At 38.6% G+C, this 19513-nt stretch overlaps 1 protein-coding gene across 1 annotated transcript in view; it reads right to left on the bottom strand.

Annotated features, from left to right (window-relative positions):
• The window catches only part of LOC149237832 (signal peptide peptidase 1-like), a 510431-nt gene that overhangs the window by 428217 nt on the left and 62701 nt on the right, over positions 1-19513 (bottom strand). The window lies entirely within an intron of this gene.

Raw genomic sequence — 19513 nt, 5'->3', positions numbered from 1 at the left:
GGCAGCGCTGAGGGGCAGCGCAATAGCTTCAGTCAAGCAGTTTGATTTGGAGAGAAGAAAATTTGTTCTCAGTTCCAGAGGCCAAGAAGGAGTCCCAGAGAGCCCAAGAGATGATTTTCTCAGCATTCCGAGAAGAATGACTTCATCTGAGCCCAGCCCGAAGCAAGTCATCCAGCTAGCGACCGAGAGCAGTGCACAGGCTGACGCAATGCTCCAGGAGACCGAGTTTTTGATAAGGAAAATCCAACCAGAGATTGCTTGTGGGAGAAGGGTAATTCCCTTTGGTATTTTGTTCAAATTTTCTTGTTGTTTAGATAGCCATTTGGGCATCCATAGATGTACTCAGATTTCACTACTGCATAATAAATAAAACCTTCACTGCTACACTGGTTCTCCCAAATTGGGTTTTTCCGGGGACATTGATCCAAAAATAACTGTGTAAATTTAAGTGTGTGTGCTAGCATTTCTTCCAGCATTTATTCTTCCGCAATTTTATTTGTGTAGGTTACAGTGTGAGTTATTCAGTGTTTGTTGCAGGAAACAATAAATAAATTATTAATTAAAATAACAATTAGGTGAATAATTTCGAGTAGCTGCAATAGGATTCCAAGTTTCGAAATTTTCACACTTTTGACGCAAGGGCTATGTTCTCCTCTTCCTTCACACCCTTCAGTCCTTTGCTATTGCTGCCACTAATATTGCTCTTCACTAGAGCAAGCCTCATCTCCTTCTACGTAAAGTCTACCCACAATCAATCCCAACCTGGGAGGTTGTCTCGTCGAATGATGCCTTGGACTAAAGTCGACCACTCCAAGGTAAAACCATTGGGAGTTGTATGCACCAACTCACTCTCTTGAGGTTCTTCTCCAACTGCAGCAAATTCGTCTCGGACATCCTGAATCTTGGAAGGATAAGGAGTAACCCCTTCACCTTTATTCATCCTGGTGAGCCTCAACTTCTCCTTCAAGAATATCTTCTTGTTCTTGGAAGGATTTTGGAAAAGCGTAGCAATCACATCCCACATTTATTTGGTTGTATCCTTGGTCGCTAAGTGTGAGACTATATGATCCCGAACACCATCAAGAATCAATCGCTTTGCCTTGGCCATCTCCTTATTATAGTGTTCTAGTTGTTGTGAATCTGTAGGTATGGCTACAAATCTCTCTATGTATGTCTTCAAATCGTGCTCATCTAGCAAGAAAGGCATTCTGGCTTTCCAAATACAATAATTCAAGGCTCCATCTAGCATATCTTGATCTCGAAGTTTTGCTGAGACCATTTTCTGCAAAACTCACAACTGGGAAATAAACAGGAATCTTTTGCTTCCCTGCTTGGTTGCTTGCTCTGCTACTCGCTCTCCCTCCTGGAATGCGTAGTTCTGCTCACTGTTACTGCCACCTGCAACTGGAAATCAAGAATCTGGAAACCCTATGAGAAATTCCTCTGCGTTTGTTATTTCTCTTCCACCCGACGCTGATCTGCTACTACAAAATTGTTGTTAATCAACTGCACCCATATCTGCTCAACGAAAATGTTGATTTGCTCACTGGAATTGATTCCCGGCTCACCACTACCTATTAGAACTACTACTGGATAATTTCGAACTTTTCCATCAACCTACTTCTGGAAATCGAACCCTCTGTCCAGCAATTCGCACTACCTGGCTAGACCTACCCAAATCTGGAAAAATTATGTTGTAGACTCCCTCTAAATTGCCAAATTTCTCCCTCTTGCTTCTAAGACTCTAATCTAATCAATAACGCTCTGATACCATGCAAAATTTCCTTAAATTGTAGCAACTGGAAATTTATTCCTCTAACTGATTAATTATGCAATTTATTTGCTACGACAAACAACAAATAAATCACACTGCAATTCTTCACAAATAAAAACGTTGCGGAAAATAAAATGTTGGAATTGAGAAATATAGTGCGCACACACAATAAAATTGACATAGTTATTTTGGACAAATGTCCCTGGAAAAACCCTATGCAGGAAAATCAGTGCAGCATATGAGGGTTTTATTATTATATGCAACAGCGAAAATTCTGAGTACAATCTGGATGCCCTAACTGGCAATCCTTCACAAGATAATCTGGCCAAGAAATTATGAGACAAACTATGTCTCACGCAACACTGACCCAGCTCCACATCTAGCACAAACTGGCTTTTAGCATTGTCCCTGCGTCAACCTTTGTGCTGCCTCTGCATGTTGAAGTTTCTAAGTCTACCAGTTAGAAACCCTCCATGCACTTTACTGATTTATTCCTACCTACTTGTTCCGTTACTTAACAAGTTATTTACAATGTAAACACTGAAAATAAACACTAGTGCATGCTCAACATATTACATATCAACAACTGAAGGAAACGGAAACATTCACACTAAATGACATTGTTATTTTTGGACCGATGTCCCCAGAAAAACCCAATGCGGGAAAACTGGTGTAGCTATCAGAGGGTTTTGTTATTAAGCAATTTCAGAGTACAATCTGGGTGTCAAATCCGGCTTACCCAATAGAGAATTTCCTTAGCAGTAGTACCTCTCAGTCTGAGACAAATGTCCCGATTGAAACCCCGGATAAAACCCTCCGGCAACTCCTCAGCTCCAATCTGCCCCAGAAACCCCAGCATCAGCCTTTCTGGACTGCGTCAACCTCTCTCTGCCCAGCGTTGGCCCTGCGTCACCCTGAATGGGTCTGCGTCAGCCTTAGGAGGCCCTACGTCAGCCTTATGGCCCTCCTTGAAGCTCTGTGCAGCTCCTGGCTCGTGAGCCCTGGCTGCTACTACGTCACTCTCTCTGGCTCCTGCGCTACTCTCCCAGCACTGTCTTTGCCTCTCTGTCTCTCTATACTCAATGCCCCTCAGCTGCAACTCCGATCACTGATTCTCTCTCTTAGCAAACTTCGCTCTAGAGAATAGAATGACTGATCACTCTGTTGTGCTCTCCAGGCGACCCTCAAGCCTCCTCTTATACTTTTCTCGTTGACATATCAACGGCCGAGATTAAGTCCCTAATCAACGGCTAAGATTAAATCTGGCTTTATCCATGTCTTTTGGACCATTCTAACATAGTTTTATATTAATCCACATTAATATTTTAATTTCCCTAAGTTTAGACTTAGGGACTCTATTAAAAATATTAATTATTTTAATATCTCCTAAACTGTTTAGAATATACCCAAACCCTTTCTGGCTATTGGAGATCTCATGTGCCCTATCCTCTCCACCAAATTTCGTGGCTAGAGCACATCCGATGCTACCCCAAATCAACACTGCGCAGGCCATGTTAACCAAATATATGTCAACTACCCCAAGAAGCAGAGTACATATCAATGGATAGAAAATTTCAAGGTCATCATCATCATGCAGCTTCCAAATTATCATTGTAATCCAAATTCTACAACGTTGTGGGCCATTGTTGTAAAAATGATCTTAGTATGTCTATGAAGCCATGTAAAAACATCTAGGTAGCCTAAGATTCTTTGCTAAAGAGTTTCACTCTAGGGAGTTTTTTACCCTCTGCCAATTATTCGCATTTCCAAACCCAAATAATTGGCACAATTTTTCTCCCAATCATCCCCCAAAGCTAGAGTGGGGCTCGATGGTAAAGTCTTAGGTGAGTCCTGTTGTATTCAGTCTATGTGAAATTTTCATACTGGATCATCCATCATGAGTCGCAGAATTTAGTTGTGTCTAGAGGTCATGTGTCTATTGTAAGATTCCCCTTCTAATGGGATGTCTATGTAATATTTTGATGTAATAAGTGTTGTCTAGGAATATTTTTGGTGGATGATTACTCATAATTAGACATCATCGCATAAATATTTTTTAGACCCACTTTGGGGGGAAAATATGTCTAATCCCCTTTAGAGTCATTTTAATTTATTTTCTGGCAAAAAAATTGCAAAATTATGTAGACAAATATTAATCAAAAAATAAAATGAGGGAAAATTAAACTCTCCAAGTGGAAAAAATTATCAAAAATTACCGAGGTCCTTTTTCAGAGTCAAAAATATGAAAGGACTCATTTCCAAGGCAAGAAATCCCAGTCCAAAAATTCGTTGGGGCCAGGAAAAATTATTTTTCCAGCAAAATAGAATTTTTGGGACCAAGTGGTTAATTAAATGTGAAAATTACAATAATTCTATTTTTTGAAGATTCTCTAGAAGTCAAATTTTGGTCCATCAAGCCAAGCAATCAAGGAAATTGAATTCTTTTGGAGATTTGTGCACCAGTTATCAAGGGATCAAATTAATTTGACGAGGATCAAGCCATGGATCAAGGAAACTAGCCGTTATTTCCACTTGGAGGGGTTTGATGCTCTCATTTTCTATATAAGGAAGTTATTTTGCTCCTCATTGTATCATGTACTCATCAGAAAATCTTGAGCAACCTCTAATTCAAGCTCTGTTGGATGTAATTTTTCTTTTGGAATAATAAATCATAAGTCTTAAGTGGTTTATTTGTGATGGTGTTCATCTTATGTTTCTTGTGGTAATGTTTCCTAGATCATGTTTTTAATGCTCTACTAAATAATATTGCACAGGTTATTATTTCAGTAGCCAGTGGTTGGATTAACTATTTGTACAGGTATATTGCATTAGTTACTGGGTTTTAGAAAAACATTTTAACTCGATTGATCTAGCAGGTATCTCTTGATTTTGAGGTTTTAATATGTATCTAGCCCCTTTTGATCTAATAATTTCATCTCAAGTGTGTAGAGACTATAAGGTATTCAGATCTTGGGCATGAGGGGAAGTCTTTGGTTGGACCAGCCAACTCCAAAAACAGGAAGCTCAAGAGCCCATTGTGTTAAACTTCTAGGACTTATCTAATGATTGTTTTGTAGAGATCTTGGCCATGGCATCAATATAAAAATCTTATTCTACTCGTTTATTTTCAATCTAATTATGCAAATAAAGATTGATTTGCTAATTAGAGCTAAAATTAATTTGTGAATATTGTAAATAATTTGTATATTATTTTCTAGCCCTTGTATTTTATTCTCATTGTATATAGCTAGTTGGGGTTTTGCTTCTTTATTTAATTTTCCTTATAAAGCTAGAGGGATGGCTAGGGTCTTTGCCACTTTGCAGGGGCTATATCTCAAGATTGAAAGACAATTCAAATTTTTGAAGGCATTAAGCCCTCACCTAGCGGCTAGGGTTTGGGCACCATCACACCTTGGAGGAAGTTGTTCATCCATTTGAAGAGGGTCGAGAGGCTTTTGAAGCAAGATTTGGCATCTTGAGGCCTAGATCTACCATTTTTAGGCCTTATTCCTTGAACTCTTATCATCAATTAGAGGTCGCAAGCCCTACAAGGGCTAATTTGACTGCAAATTCGGACATTATCAGGGGTTTATCATTCAAACAATTTGCAAATAATTTTTATGGTTATAAATCATATTTTGGGCATCAATGTAACTCAGTTTGCATTACAGACTTATAGACAAATCTTTTGAGGGTCGAGAAATCTGAATGCTAGGGCTACTAGGGCAAACGCAAGGGTTATAAGCCTAGTAGGCTTTAGTCACATGCCTAGAAAGGCCCATTCATCCTAGGCATAACCTTAAAAGGTCAACCAAAGTCATTGCATTCAACTTCGATACTAATATGACCTTGGTGCAGGGGTTTGGTATTGACTTTTCGTTGAGAAATTGCCACATTTTAACTATGATCCATTGATTTTGCTAATTGTGGTTGATTGCAGGCCTATTACCATTTATTGGGCAAGGGTTTCTATTTTTATTTGGGGATAGGGTACTCATTCAAGCAACAAAAAATATATTTTTGCTTAGCCATGGACCTAGAGCCTCCCTAGCCTTGGTCGCAAGCCATTTGGAAGTTTGATCACTATTGCGTATCAGTATAAGGCTAACGTATTTGTGGTTGTAGGTATAGCATGGCTCTTTGGAGGGGTCACGACATTTGTTTCTGGTCTAAACATTGATATTTGTGTGCTTATGCAAGAATGACAAGACACTAATGAACCTTTGACCAATTTCTATGCCAAAATCCCTTCAACAATGAATGTTCATTTAGTGGATTTGTTCCTTAGTTACTTTTAGATCCTCTAATTCAATTTATTAATGTTGCAATATTATATTCAGAGGTCTGCAAATTTATATCAGACTTTGGATTTATTATATCAGCCCTTAGAAGATAATGTAAGATGTCAAGAATGAGCTAAAGCAAGAAACCTTCCAACGACTGCCAATTAGTTTTGAGACCATTTATAAGCTATAGATCAGACTTTTAACATTCAGATCAAACTTTAAAAGAGCATATATCAGACCTCTATCAACTCAGAAAATCAGTGATTCAGTTCTCCAAAAGCCACCAAGGTACCAAACAATTAATGCCAAATGAGTTCCAATGATTAGTTAAGGAAATTGAATGATTGCTTAATGATCTTTGGTCACTTTTAATGATTTTTATTAGTGCTATGGGACTAAATGAATGGTTGTAGCAAAATAGAGAAGAAAACGAGGGATAGAGGAGCAAACCAAGTGGCCAAAGGGCCTACTTGAGGGCTAGAAGGCTTGGTGATGACTTCCACTTCCTGCAACCACAATTTTAGCAAGAGAAACCACTGCAAAACAAGATGCTAGTCCACTAAAACAATGCAAAAATCAGAGATGACTGAATATAGGGCTAGGGCAAGGCTACAAGGCTAGGGAAACCCCAACACTAGGGCTAGAATAAGCAAATATGGACCTACAAGGCCAAAGAAGGGCAATGATGGAGGCCACAAAGCCTAAAAAGACCTTGAGCAAGGGAAACATGCCCACAAGGGCTGACACAAGCCATAGAAGGCTGACGTTGGGCAAGGGAAGGCCCCTAGAGGGGCTGCAGCACAAGGAGAAGGCCCTTTAGGGCCTGCGGAAAGGGTACAAGGGAGGATGAGGGATTGAAGAGGCAGCCCAAGGCTGTGGCCAAGGGAAAAGAGGGGGTTGAGGGCCTAGGAGGGGGTTGTGACACCCCTAGAAGGCAGAAAAAGGGCAGCCGTAGAGAAGAGTGCGGGGGTCGAAGGCTAGGAAAGACCTCTCGAGGTAATGGCTAGACAGAAAGAGACCAGTGGCTAGGCCTATATGCCTTTAAAAAAATTCCGGAACCCTACAATTACACAAAAATGCCAATAATGGCATCCTTAGGGCCTCAACAAGCTGGACAACTTCCCTCTTCAGCAGGACGTTGAGTTTTTGAAAGCTTGGGAAGCCTTCCTTGCTTGGATGAATAGCCCAGAAATAATTGTTGCTTCAAACCCTCGAGCTATCACCTGCAGAAATGAATGAAAGAATTCCAAAACCCCAAACATATACAAACTATTCAAAACCCCAAAAACCCAAGTGCTACAAAACAAAAACAAAATATTTACAAATTAAAATTACAAGCTCTCATTACCAAATTACTTCTTTTATTTAGCTCAAAATCAAATAATATTTTGAAAATATTTTTTTAAATTAACTGCAATGCATGAATAATTTCGAAAGATAGATCGGCCAAAACCCTTCTGCAAAATAATTCACCACAATGAAAGCTTAGAGCCTAAACAAGGTTGACTCTTCCCATAGTCTGTGAACTTGGATCCCAAGGGCTAGTGTACCTGTAAATCTCTATAATTTCTCAAGATAAAATTGTTAGATCATATAGTGAATCAGATCACCTAAGATAACTCGTATCAATAAAATGTTCTTACCACCGACAAATCAAACAACAGTTTAAAAATTATTCAGTACAATATAGGATAAACATATAGCTAACACATACCACAGATCAACAGACAAAAGAACACCATGAAACTGAACCCCAAAAATTTCTGTTATGATAAAAAATGTTCCCAGCAGAGCATTAGTTCAATACCATCCTTACAAAATTACCTCATCCAAAGATATAAAACAGAAGTTCAATAGCTTCTTTATATAGAGAAACCCCCCCAAGTGGAAAATAACACCTAGTTGGCTTGATCCTCGTCAAAATAATCTCGATCACCGAAAATAACTTGATCATCTTTTAATCTCCACCATTGAATTTTTAATTTTGAGGAAAAATTCGAATTTTTCTTTAAAACTGTTTTTTCTTAATCCAAAAACTAATATTTTAGATTAATTTCCTCAAAATTTTGACTTTGACTTAACCACCAAGGTCCAAGGGCCCAAATTTTCTTAAAATGTCCATTTTTCCCTTGGTGGGGGACCTCCAAAATTGACTTTCTTTTGACCCACGAATTTTTTATTATTTTCCACTTGGAGAGATTAATTTCTCTATAATTATTTTTTGACTCAAAATTAATTAATTTTTTGGCTTAGGATTTTTATTTAATTTTGTCAGAAAATTTTATTAATTGACACTAGAGGGGATTTAATAAATTTTCTACTCAAATATTATAGCCATGGTGTCTAATTGCGAGGGACCATGCACTAAAATATTTTTACATCAAAATAATTACAATATCAACCCTTGAAAGGGGAAAACACCATTAGACATAGACCCTCAATAATTTACCCAATTCTGCGACACAATATGATCTAATATGAAACCAAGTGTGTTTATAATAAAATAATTTAACCATGGTGTCTGACTGTGAGGGACCATGCACTAGAATTATTCCTAAACACACTTTTACAATAGACTCGATAACACTAGGACTCACCTAAGACCTTGTCAACGAATTCCACCCTAACTTTGGGGTTATAGCTAAAAGAAAAACTTTGTTGATTAGGCATGTTTACAAACACACATAATTCAGGGAGGTTAAAAAACTTCCTAGGAGAAAATTTTTTGCCAAAATCAAAGTCTTACCTAGGTGTTGTTAGATAATTAAATGGTCATACTAGCATCATTTACAATAAAACTTGCAGAAAATGGGTTTACAATGGCATATTTATGCTGGCAGATGACTTTGATCTTCAAAAAAAATTGTACATTGCTTTCTCAAGCTGCTGACAAAATCTTGGATAACATATGGCTCCACATGGGGACACGTTTCTTCACTGAAGGAAAATGAGAATCCAGAATCTTGTATCCAAGAAAACAAAAATCCATCAAATAGATATCCGCTCAAAATCAAAATCATCATGTATACATAAAACATCTGCTGGAATAGAAATCATATTTTTAACATATGAATTATAAAGACATAAAATTTAACTACATGAAAGGAAACTAACTAATGATAGAAATAAAATCCTATCTAAGAGTATAGGGTTAGAAAGAGAATACAAAGGATGCCCCATGGCATCAGATGTCTACAACGTAGTGCATACTAAGCATTTGGCGATTCTTACGCAGATCCATAGGTTGCTTTTCTGATGTGCCATGTTGAATTCTGAAAATCCTAGAACTTTGACTAATCTAAATATCGAGTTGCTCCCAGCCATTAGATGCATCAAACCTCTTCCTTCTTTTTTGCTTTTTACTTTTGCTTCCAGCAGGTTGTAACATTTATGATCATGTGGATGGTGTACAACTTTCCATCTGATCTGGAAAACTCATACGGAAAATTTGGAACGCCCACGACTTTTGTGATATGCACTTCTTTATTTTCATGAACCTGCTCTGTCAAAGATGATGGATTAGTCTTGTAAGCATCAATCTGATTCCCATCAGTTTCCCTCCTGCCAGGGTTATCTTCACTTCGCCATTTCTCAATAAAATCAATGACCTCGTCATAATAAGATGAAGTTTGCTTCAGTGAGCTGGGAGGCTTGTGCTTTGGATCCTCTAGTCTGAGTTGGAGTTCCTGAACCTATGATTTTTCCATTATTTGTAGCTTATTCTGAGGACTGATATGTTCAATTCTCAAGGCATTCATTTGATTAGAATGTTCATCCTTCATAGCATGATTTTCCTTCATGGTATCTGTCATGTTCTGAAAGGTGGTCGTCTGATACTGAGTAACTTCCATAGCCTGTAACCTGTTCTGAAGAGATATCTGACCAGCTTCCATGTCCTTTATCATTTTATTATGATTTACTTGAATAAAACTCATTTCTTTCTTATGATTTGTTTCCATGATGATCAAATGATTTTGCATGGTGACCATGAGATTGGAGTGATTAACTTCCATGATTTTTAGCTCCTCATCATGATTTTGTTCTATGGCCAACAATTTGGTGTGCATGGATTTCATTTCCTTGGGGTGGTCTACTATTAATGCCTCTTGATTAACTTCCATGGTTTTCATCCACTGTACTTCACTGAATTGCATATCTTTAATCATTTGAGTTAATTCCTTGACAAGATACTTATCATATTTTTTTTATCATCAATATCAATTTCATCCTTTGTCCTTGCCTTTCCACTATCAAAGATTCTTCTTGCAACGACACAAGTGGATTCATCATGAAAACTCCCACAAGGCCTGCAATATGGCAAAGATTGATGCGGCACATTCTCTTGAAATCTTTCTACGGTAGTTGGGCATTTTACAGGATCACTTTCATCTTTTTTTACATTGCGATTAGCACAAGGCGAATCCTTTTGATCTTCATATCTATTTTTAAAAGCATTGATGATGATTTGCAGAGAATTAAAAGAATTGTCAGGAAAATCATAAAGCCAATTCTTAGCATCACCTTCCAAAGAAAGGACAAAAAGTTGCATCTTGATGTCTTCATGCTTATAATAGGCAGAGCCACAAAACCTTAGCATACAATGAGTAAACTCCATGAGATGATCTCTAGCATAGATTGCATTATTACCCGTGAAAGAAAGCAAATTATCAGTGGCCGAATCCAGAATATCATGAGGATAGCCTTGAATGTTAGTAAAACAACAAGAAGTAAACAAGTCATTCATGATGACTTTCTTAAGGGGAAAAGGAGCTAAGTGATATCAAAGAGAGATCCCTTCTCAAGAAAGACAAGAAGTGTACAAGAAGCGAGCTTCTAGTAGAAATCCTTGCAAAAAATGAAAGAAGTGGAGTCACCACTTACACATGAATCTAACTCTAAAGTCCAAAAGGTAAAGAACCGAAAAGTTAGTCAAGAACCAGGAAGAGAAAAACTCTAGGTTAAGGAAAAGAAAGTGGACATCAGGGAGGGTTTCCTATCTGAGAAAGATAAATGGTTACTAGAACATAATTTGTTTAATCGAGCCCTAAGAGCCTTTTTAGGATTGGGGGCGAGGTTAAGCAAGCTACCAGGATTTCTTCTAGTATTAGCCCTTGTAAATGGATGAATCAATGGAGTCGCCACCCAAACAGGGAACTAACCCAAATGTCCAGGTGCAAATAGAAACCAAAGAATATTGTGTTGATGAAGATTGGAAGATGAAGGATGAGAAGAGAGATGTCAAAACGATAAAATGCGGCGTTTGTCGGATTAGATAAAAAGATGGAGAAAATGTCATTAAAGCGCCAAGAACAAAATAAACTTATCTCCGACAATGGCGCCAAAATTTGTCGCTCAAATTGTACAGGCAAGAGGCGACAACAATCAGGGCAAGGGTTGCCACTCTGATCCCCACCCTCTTCATTCTAGTTGTCTCCCAACAACAGAATATGAGGGGTAGTCCCTTTAAAATGTGAAGATACAAGACTTGTCGATAACCAAAAAGTTCGAGAGACACAAGTGAATGGCCTAGCAACTTGGTTAATTCAGCAAATTCAATGATTTGATTAGATTACTTATAAGACCAGTGCCTTAAATGGAGTCAAAATACTTGTTTTTAAGTGAATTATCTACCAAGCCACTAATGAACAGTTATTGTTTTAGGATGCTTCACTATCCTATATGAAATGCAACACCTAAAAAAACTAAGTGAAAATGCAAGATCTTGGTATATTCTAGATTAGATGCCTAACCAGGTGAGTTCTTTCCCTTCGCTATTTTGAAACTAGTCTCTAGAGTAAGTTGTGGAGAGAAGCCCAGGGAAAGATAGCAATGGCTATATTAACGATACCTCCTCTGGAAATCTAACCACTCGATGCCTCTAGCACTACAGAGACTGTGGCTCTGACGACTGCAAGGTCACCATGTTAACCACTAAAGAGGGTCTAGACTTCGCAAGCTAGATAAGAAAGGTGGTCCTAAAAGTATTTCAACCAAGCTTATGCTTGGAGGTAAATTAATTAATGCAAGACTAAACCTAAGATGTGAATGCAAGATGAGAGATTACTTTTAGCAATATTGCTAAATGTCTTAGGCACTTACAGACAAATTACAATGATATTCAACTTAGAACAATGAAGTACTTAATCAATGTGTAATGACAATCTTCACTAAAAGAGGAAATGCTCAATGAAACAAGATAGAAGGCGCCAAGGATACCAATTGACAATTGCTCATGAAATAAACAAATTCAATGTTTCTCCCAACAATGCTAGAATGATAATCAACAATGGAGTGTCAATGTGTCAATTAAATACACAAGAGAGAGAGTGAGAGAGATTAAACGCAATTAGCAATTCTTTTAGATTACCACAGGAATACTCTTATCGCGATTGTGATAATCAATTAAGTGTATTTAATGTTGATTTTGGGTAGCACCGGATGTGCTCTAGCTCCAAAATTTTGTGAAGGGGCTAGAACACATGAGATCTCCAAGACCCATAAATCGTTTGGAGAAATTCCACCCAGATGAGGAGTTATTAAAATAATTAATATTTTTAATGGGTTCGTAAGTTTAAACTTGGGAAAATAAAAATATTAATGGGTATTAATAAATATATGGGTGAGAAGCTTCTAAGAGACGAGGATCAAATCTATTTTAATCTTAGCCGTTGATTAGAGACTTAATCTCGGTCGTTGATTCATCAACAGGAAAAGTATAAGAGAAAACTTGAGAGTCATTTGGAGACACACTGGGCAAATACTCAATACCCCAAGGGAAATCGATTCTCAAGGAGAAGGAGTTCGATTTTAGAGGGAGAGTTGCAGGGTGGAGGAAGAGCAGGGCGTCAGCAGCAATCAATCACTGAGGAGGAGGTGATGCAGGGCATTCAAGAGACAGCGTAGAGGGAAAAGCAGGCAGACAGCACAACTGGAGATGCAAGCCTCACGCAGACTGACGCAGAGGTGTGTGAAGGGTCTCCAAGGTGTCAGAACTTCTCCAGGAGGAGGAGAAACTGTCTCAAGTGTTTTCTCTCAGAAGTGTCTCAGTTTCTCTGTGAAATCATCCATTGTAGATTAATAAAACCCTCATCTGCTACACCAGTTTTCCCACATTGGGTTTTTCCAGGGACAATTGTCAAAAAACAACTATGTTGATGTGATTGATTCTCGTGCTTGTATATCACTGTTATTTTCTCTATGTAATTATGTGATAATTGCAGTAGAATTTATTTTAATGTTTACTGAAGGGTTTTCGTAAATAACTTATTGTGAGAAATAAGTAGGTGAAATAAATCAGTTACTGCATTAGAATTTCGTATTAGAAATTTTCACATTTAAGAGTGACTTGATAAGCAAGGATATCAATTTAGATATGAAGCTCACTTGCAATACACAATATTAGTTACACTTGTCACAAAATAAATTTGCACAAGAAATGCTTATTCCATATTAACATAAGAAACAATGTAACCAATTATTCAATTATTATTTAATGTGATAGCAATGACAAGTAAAGATATTCCCTAGAACCAATGTCACAATGATGCTAGCTATCAGTGAGAGAAATAGAGCATTAATTCACAATGTTATTTCTTGGAGCAATTTAACCAATAACCACCAATTCAATTTAATTTACCTTTTAGAGCACTTACGTTTATCATTTAGATTTGCTAATTGGATTGAGATGTAAACTATGAAATGCTTATGCAAGAATGACAAGACACTAATGAACCTTTGACCAATTTCTAAGCCCAAATCCCTTTAACAATGAATCCTCATGAATTGGATTTGTTCCTTAGTTACTATTAGATCCTCTAATGCAATTGATTACTGCTGCAATCTTATATTCAGAGGTCTGCAAATTTATATCAGACTTTGGATTTATTATATCAGCCCTTAGAAGATGATGCAAGATGTCAAGAATGAGCTAAAGCAAGAAACCTTCCAATGACTGCCAATTAGTTTTGACACCACTTATAAGCTATAGATCAAACTTTTAACATTCAGATCAAGCTTTAAAAGAGCATATATCATACCTCTATCAACTGAGAAAATCAGTGATTTAGTACTCCAAAAGCCACCAAAGTACCAAACAATTAATGCCAAATGAGTTCCAATAATTAGTTAATGAGATTGAGTTATTGCTTAATGATCTTTGGTCACTTTTAATGCTATTTATTAGTGTTATAGGACTAAATGAATGGTTGTAGCAAAATAGAGAAGAAAATGAGGGATAGAGGAGCAAACCAAGTGGCCAAAGGGCCTAGTTGAGGGCTAGAAGGCTTGGTCATGACTTCCACTTCCTGCAACCATAATGTTAGCAAGAGAAACCACTACAAAACAAGATGTTAGTCCACTAAACTAATGCAAAAATCAGATATGACTAAATATAGGGCTAGGGCAAGGCTACAAGGCTGGGAAAAACCCCAACACTAGGGCTAGAATAAGCAAATATGGAGGTACAAGGCCAAAGAAGGGAAATGATGGAGGCCACAAGGCCTAAAAAGAACTTGAGTGAGGGAAACAAGCCCACCAGGGGTAACGTCAAGCCCTAGAAGGTTGACGTCGGGCAAGGGAAGACCCTTAGAGGGGTCGTAACACAAGGAGAAGGCCCTTTAGGGTCTGTGGCAAGGGCACAAAGGAGGTCGAGGGCTTGAACAGGCAGTCCAAGACTGCGACCAAAAGAAAAGAGGGGGTCGAGGGCCCTTGGAGGGTGCCCAAGGCCTACAACCAGGAAAATAAGAGGTTGAGGGCCTCGGAGGGGGTTGTAACACCCATGGAAGGCAAAAAATGGCAGTTGCAGGGAAGGGAGGGGGTGCAAAGGTTAAAAAATCCCTCTAGGTTTGATGGATAGGCAAAAAGAGGCCAGTGGCTAGGCCTTAAAATATTTCTGAAACCTCGCAATTACACAAATGCCAATAATCACTTCCTTAGGGCCTCAAAAGGCTAGACAGCTTCCCTCTTCAGTGGGACATTGAGTTTTTGGAATCTTGGGAGGCTAGATTTACTCTCAAGGGCATAGATCATCCTTCTTTGCTTGGATGAATAGCCCAGAAATAATTGTTGCTTGAAACCTATGTTACTTGGGAACGGGAGCGGGAGCGGGGAGCGGGAGCGGAAGCGGGAGCGGGAGCGACCATTTTGAGAAGCTCCCGGTTTGGGAGCGAATCCGGGAGCGATTTTTTAAAAATATATATATTTTTAAATTTTTGATACATATATGTCAACAAAAACATGTAGAATGATGAAATAGACATAAAAAACATAAAAAAACATAAATTGATCATTGAACCATATCACATCAATCAACTAGAAATTATAATCGTCATCAACCATGTCCACAAGTTAGTAAAATACATATTACAACTGCAACATATTGAGTCTTATAAATCATGATTCATCAAATTCAATATTAAAGTTTCAACTTCAAGCTTTCAGAATTGAAAATTCAATAACATTTATCATCATTGATCACCAAAGTTGTACTTGTAAGCCAAGTTTAACCATTACAAGAACTAATATCGAAGATATTTCTAAGTCCTAACTTCTAACTGTTAACATGATATGAAATGTTAAAAATTTATAAAATGAAACATGAATAATGAGATGAAATGAAACAACTTTAGTCTTTCACAAAGCATCATATTCATAATTCACAATCATTACCAATGAGTTATAATTGCCAAGGCCCAACTTCAAACTTCAAATTTTCATTGTCACAGTGATATAATGTTTACAAAAAATATCATAATGTCATAATGATATGAAAGAGTCAAGAGTCAAGGACTCAAAACTCAACAGTTATGAAAACTAAAGTCTAATAGAAACTAAAAAAGACAAGTAAACTGTAAATCTACAAGTGGCCCTTGCCACGAGAGTCTCCAGGAGTATAAGTAGGTCGTGGTGGTCTTCTAGGAGTCTCCCGCACAGACCGACGACCAGAACTAGAGCCTCCACGCGAGGGTGTCGATGGAGGTGGCGACAGCAATGGAACAAGACTCGGGCCCCGAGCACTGCTACTAGTACTGGATGGTGGAGGTGGAGGTGGCATGGCTGCTGCAGCTGCTTCATTTTCATCCCTTACAAGCTCCTCTTCTAGTTCTTCAATATGTATAATGCCATCCTCCAAATTGTCGTCCTCAGGGTGATTGTCCCAAATTTTATATGTGGGATCTTCATTAGCCCGATCACAGTAATGGTTCAACAACCTCAAGTTGTAGTGCACATAAACCAAGCTTTCTGCTCGGTTTTCGTTGAGTCTGTTTCTTTTCACATTATGTATATAACTGTAGGTGCTCCAACACCTCTCTGCAGAAGAAGAATTTACAACCTGTGAAAGAACTTTTTTTGCCAATTTTGGCAAAAGTCCGTGGCCGCCATATGTTTCCCACCATGTGAGAGTATCAAATTTATCTCTGTCGTCCATTGCATGGAAGTTACCATACAAACCACTGCCACTGAGGTATTTGCCTATTTCAAGGCGCACAGCTGCACATTCCTCCCTGTCAGGTATCAATTTTTCTAATGCTTCCAAATATCCTCTAGTTACCTCTTGATCTAAGTGGGGTTTGGTCCTAACCCCACCCCCTGCTGCAGGTTTGCCCAACCAAGATGAAGAGTAGTATTTTGGCGTAAGGATATACGCCAAGCAATGTAGTGGAACATTAAGCTTATTCCACCGTTCACACACACAATCATGAATTAGTTTGTACAAGTTGGGATCTCTATTATGAACAATATCTTTTATTTGCCCCAACATGGTATCCATTTGCTCATACACCTCGCCAATCACTGGTTTGTCTGTATCTGCAAACCGAATCATGTGATAAATTGGCTTGGTGAAATCCAATACCTGCCTCACACTTGTCCAAAACTGCCCATCAAGAGCGGCCTCCTCCACCATTTCAAAACCTCCCATGTCAGCTGCATTTGTAGCCCTTTCCTTTAATACCTGCCAATGTGGACTTGATACCATGCTAGCTAATGCCTCTCTTACCTTCACAAGGCGCCTGAAGGTGAGGTAATAGCTACCAAATCTTGTCTTCGCAATCTTCAGCAACTCCAATCTCGAGTGATTGCGGAAAAGGCCATGGGTATTGCTATGATTTGTAATAAATTTTATCATTTGTTTGCCTTTCTTGTACAAATCACCAATCCATTTGTATTGTGCATTTTTGTTTTTGACAATATCATGCAACAAAAGGTTCAATGAGTGAACCAAACATCCAGACCAAAATATGTTGGGGTATTTATCCTCAATAATTGCTCCTGATGCCTTACAATTAGCAGCATTATCAGTGATGACTTGGATGACATTGTATGGGCCAATACGCTCAATTGTTTCAAGTAATGCTTCTGCAATGTTGATAGCGGTCTTGAACTTGTCTGAGTAATCATGTGCAGCTAGAAAGATGGGACCACTAACAGACACAGCAAGAACACTTATCAATGGCTTGCCTTTTACATTTGTCCATCCATCAGATACAATGGACACCCCATAGTCAGTCCAAGAACTTGTCATTTTATTCAAAGAATGTGATATTTTTGCTTTTTCATGATCAAGGCCAACGGTTCTTGCCTTGTCATACCCAGGGCTCTTGTATCCTTTAGGGGCATCATTTATGGCAGAAACCATTTCGTGCCAATAAGGTGAGCGTAGAACATTGAATGGTATCCCACATGCATAGAGAAACCTGTAAACTTTTGAATCCACATCATTCCTACACCCCTCATCAAGGAAATCTGATATGGTTCTACGGCGTAAAGATGATGACCCTGTGCCTCCATGTCCATATCCACTGCCTTGGGAGGATGCTGAAGGAGTTCTTTGTGAGCTTGGTTCAAAGAAACCCCTTGATCTTTTTGTTCTGTATTGGGCGTCCTCCTCTTCCTTTATGTATTTGGCTCTATCTGCTGTTGACACCGCTGCACAAGTTTTGATTCCTATTTGTTTCTCTCCATCCCATGACCTTTTCCCGCAGAGGTGTCTTCTAGCAAAGGTGTATGAACCTGTGTAATCAGTGTTGCAATGGGGGCAATGAAATTTAGTGGTTCCACCCCCTCTCCCTGTTTCAGCCCTTTGAACATATTTCCACAGTGGAGTTTGGTCTTGTTTAGTTTTTTGAGGGTCATGTTCACCCTCCTCCACCTCCTCCTCACTGGGGTTTTCACCCATTTGACTTCCTCCGGCTTCTTCATCCACCTCTTCAGTTTGAGGCCCCCTCCGTTTCCTACTCTCCACCACCATAATAACCATAAAAGGGACCAAGAAGAGGAAAATGCCAATAAATATCCCCAGGTCCATGGTGTTTGATGTTTGTAGGGTTTGAGTCTTGAATCTGCAAATTAATTTAGTTTATTGGGATTAATTCATTTAATTTATTAATTTAATTTAAATACATGATCTTTAAACTCAAACAGCTAAATTAAACTAACCAAATTAACTACCTAACCAGCTAAACTAACTAAATGATTAAGTTACTTACCTCTGCAGGCTTGCTCCTCGCTCCTTGGCACTTGCTCCTCGCTCCCAGCTCTGGCTCCTTGCTCCTCAGCTCTTGCTCCTTGCTCCTTTGCTCTTGCTCCAGCTCTCAATCTCTTGCTCAATGAAGTTGAAATGAAATTTTTTTGGCCCATTGGGCTTATAAAATAAAATAAAAAATTCTAAATTTTTTTGAAATTTCGGGTCCGGCGGATTTTTTTTCCGCCGACCCGCTCCCGGCCCGGCTGAAATCGCTCCCTAAGTCGCTCCCTAACAGACCAGGGAGCGGTTCGGGAGCGCGCTCCCGAAAATCGCTCCCGTCCGGGAGCGATTTTGGGAGCGCGCTCCCGAACCGCTCCCGAGCCGCTCCCGCCCGGAGCGCGATTCGTGAGCGGGTTCGAGGGGGGGGGGGGCGCTCCCCCGCAACATAGCTTGAAACCCTTGAGCTATCACCTGCACAAATGAATGAAAGAATTCCAAAACTCCAAATATATACAAAATATTCAAAACCCCAAATACCCAAGTGCTACAAAACAAAACAAGGGTTAGAAAAATAATTTACAGATATTTACAACATTCACAAATTAAAATTACAAGCTCTCATTAACAAATTACTTCCTTTTTTAGCTCAAGAGCGAATAATATTTTGAAAAAATATATATTTTTTTAAATAAATTGCAATGGATGAATAATTTTGAAAGATAAATGGTCAAAACCCTTCTACAAAATAATTCACCACAATGAAAGCTTAGAGCCCAAACAAGGTCGGCTCTTACCCACAATCTCTGAACTTGGAGCACAAGGGCTAGTGTACCTGTAAATCTCTATAATTTCTCAAAATAAAATTGTTAGATCATATAGTGAATCAAATCACCTAAGATAATTCGTATCAATAGAATGTTCTTATCACCGACAAATGAAACAACAGTTTAAAGATTATTCAACACAATATAGGATAAACACATATCTAAC

This window comes from Pinus tabuliformis, chromosome 8 (genome assembly GCF_031772625.1).
Source record: "Pinus tabuliformis cultivar Carrire ecotype Pingquan chromosome 8, CPIR1, whole genome shotgun sequence".
In the NCBI taxonomy this organism is placed as follows: Eukaryota; Viridiplantae; Streptophyta; class Pinopsida; order Pinales; family Pinaceae; genus Pinus; species Pinus tabuliformis.
The sequence above is the reverse complement of the archived record's forward strand: the minus strand, read 5'-3'. Positions and strand labels throughout refer to the sequence as shown.